At 36.4% G+C, this 3,411-nt stretch overlaps 1 pseudogene; it reads right to left on the bottom strand.

Annotated features, from left to right (window-relative positions):
- Nucleotides 1–1,933: 1,933 nt before the first annotated feature.
- Nucleotides 1,934–3,132, bottom strand: LOC132043047 (uncharacterized; annotated as a pseudogene).
- Nucleotides 3,133–3,411: the final 279 nt, after the last annotated feature.

The following is a 3,411-nucleotide window of genomic DNA, read 5'->3' as shown; positions in this document are numbered from 1 at the left end:
AAGATGCACAGGTTGGGACCAGGAAAAAAAAAAGGAAAAAGAAGCAACAAAGACCTTTTTTTTTTCTTTTAATATGTAACTGTACTAAAAATGGGGACATCCACGAAAGACATATTTTAACAAATTGGGCTAGAATTTAGCTAAAATAGAGATCAATTTGGCAATGGGTTATGTTGGGTGGAGTAAAAATCAGCCAAATATGAAATTATCTAGTGCTCAATCCATAAAAGTTTGGACGGTCCATAAATTTTTGGGCCTTATTTGGCACCCCTAGCAATGAATGAGGAGCATTACAAAAATGCTTGAACAGCAAAAACTATAGAAAATGTTGCCAAATTTCTTTACAAGCCTAATTCAACGATCAAAATAAAATTTACAGTCTAATCATACGACCCATTGAGGATGATAAAACAAGTCAACTAAGGTACTTTTGCCAATGGATTGGCAAAAGTATCAAACTTAACGGTCATAACAACTTTGCCTACTCCACTACTTTGACCATTATTCTCGCTCCATCAACTTTGGACCCATAAACGTAACCAGGCCATAACATCTGGCTGTTGGCCATAACAAAGTTAACGCTAAGCTGGATGTTTGGAGACAAACTCTGGAGCTTAAAGGGTTCAGGTTGAGCAGGATCAAGACAAAATACTTGGAATATAAGTTCATTGACGAACGCATGAGATTGACATTGAAGTGAGGCTTGATACCCAGACCATTCAAAAGAGAGGAAGTTTCAAGTAACCAGGTGCTATTATCCAAGATAGTGGGGAGATTGACCATGATGTCACATGTCGTATTGGTGCAGTATGGATGAAATGAAGGTTCGCGTCTTGCTTTTCATGTAACAAGAAGGTGCCATAAAAATATAAAGGCAAGTTCTACAAAGCGGTGGTTAGACCAACTATGTTGTATGAGCGGAGTGAATTATGGTAGATTTGATTTGACTTCCCTTTTTTAATATATTCTGTTCCAAATATTATGCCCATTTTTACTCCACTCTGTTTTAGGATACATGTATTCCTCTATATTTAAATACAGAGAAATACACGTGTAACACTTACAATGTAGCTACCGTTTGTAAATTGGAAACTTATAGCTATATTATGTTAGGGGCTTATAAAATATAGCTATTTGTGTAAGTTTTTCTTGGCAATGGGTTATGTTGGGCGGACAATAAATCAGCCCAATACAAGCCAAATGTTGCCAAATTTCTTTACAAGCCTAAAAATACTATGGCTCTTTCATGATTAGTGCATTAATACTTGATTGATTCAAATTCATTCTTGCTAACAACTCTTACTCTTAAAAAATGGCTTATTTTATTTGCTATACGAGGAAAGAAGAGAAGAGACCAACCTTACTATGATCAGTGAAATCTAATAAGTGAAATCTTTTCTAACTCCGTTGAATGGTTTCACTTCTCTTTTCCAAATACTTCAATTGGTACAGGCAAGAAATAGGCTAATTCAAAGAACCCTTTATTTAAGTTTTGAGAGTCAAACTCTCCAATACAAGTCAAGGGAATGAACTCCTACACTCGGATGTCCATATAAAGAACACGACGAGCATAAATATCCACTAGTCATCCAATAAAAAAACGTATGTGTACTAAAAATCGGGTAATTATTAGTCTCGATATTATGATCCTTAATATTAAAATACCTGCATAAATTATCCTTGAACCAAACGACCCATAAATGTATCTGTGATGGTAATTGAATTGAGTTTCCTACTAGCATCTTATGGATAGAAGAAAGTCAAACTCCGCACTTCGGTTTAACGTTGATCTCAAGATGTATGTTCAACTTCAGCAAAAAGACATGTTACAACATAACCAGAAATGGCAACTTTAGAGGGCAGAAATAAGAAATAAAAATTGCTGATGAAACAAAATCTTGAACCTTTTCCGATAGCTGATGGATGATAACTGTCAAGATAAACTTCTATATTCTGATGATTCAGAATCTTTTCTACTGGCCCCTATAGGAGAAAGGCCATATAAAGTTCAGCCAAGTTATCCAAAGCTTTTGAGTTGTTGTTATAAACTTTCCACAAATGATGCAACCTCACCCTTAGAGACAGTGCCCCACTTCTCACAATAATTGAGGAACTCCAGCAAATTGGAATAAAATGAGTCATAGTTCATTAGAAGCAAAGGAACAGGAAATAGAGATCCAATTCGTTCGAGTTGAATCAAAGCCATAATCTCAAAAACCTCGTCAAGGGTACCAATTCCTCCGAGAAGGGCAACAACAGCTGTCCTTTCAGAGCTTCGACATCTCACAACAGCATCTACCAACCCGTGATTCCTTGCCGATGAGTACAATACAATTGATGAACTCAAGAAGCTATAAGGGGTCGTTTGGTTGCTAGTTAGGAAGAGAATTGTTCATTTAATAAACTAGTAGCATGTTTAGTAGCATTTTAATTGCTATGTATAAAATTCGGCACACCACTGGTGTTTGGTTACCTGCTTACAATACCGCATAACTAATTCATGTATAAGTTATGAGAAAATCTATGTATTATTTTATGCAGGGTAGAACTGTAGATGGAATAACTAAACCCTACATAACTACTAACTGCATAACTCAAACCAACAACTAAACGACCCCTAAGAACATAAGAAAAATCATGTATCTGATGCTGTCCTTACCAGCATGTAAGATAACTTTCTGCTGGTAAGTATGGATGAAAATTTGTAGCCGTCAATTCCCCTTCTTCTCTACCTATCTTGAACCCACCAACGGACTTCCCGGCTTGTAGAGCACCTTGCATGGCAGCATCCATTAATCCCAGCCCAGCCCCTGACCATGTCGTACAATCTAAGAGGTCTGAATCTGCCGAACATGTAGTACTTAGAAAAGCCCAGCGGATGAAGGAATCTTTCGGAACTAAATTATAGAAAAGCTTACCCATTCTCCTCAAATAGTTGGATACAAGCTAGTTCATCTTTCTTTTTCTATTCCTTTGATCTAAACTTGGAAAAAGCTGACTAACCTTGCTCCCCAATTCAAAGGTTTTTATGTAGTATGGATGTCCAGGACCCATCCTTGAAGATCCCAAATCCACAACACCGCGATCAAGCCTGTGTATTAATTCATAGCATTGCTCAATCTCTTTCTTGACCTGCACTTTCAACATATTGTTACTTTAGGAAACCATCAAAACTAGATATATTATGTACTAACAAAGATGCAATAAAAGTAACGACCCGAAATTTAAGCAATACTATCTGAAACAGATATGATTGTCTCTCTCTCTCTCTTTCTCATTCACAAAACATTATCAAGGCAATTCCATCAAATACCCAAAAAAATACTGTGCACTAAAAACTCACATCTATGACTATTCACACATAGTAAAGGTCATAAAAAATAACATTACATACTTTAGAAACTGACTGGC

This window comes from Lycium ferocissimum, unplaced genomic scaffold (genome assembly GCF_029784015.1).
Source record: "Lycium ferocissimum isolate CSIRO_LF1 unplaced genomic scaffold, AGI_CSIRO_Lferr_CH_V1 ctg20413, whole genome shotgun sequence".
NCBI lineage: Eukaryota > Viridiplantae > Streptophyta > Magnoliopsida > Solanales > Solanaceae > Lycium > Lycium ferocissimum.
This window is presented reverse-complemented; position numbering and strand designations above follow the sequence as displayed.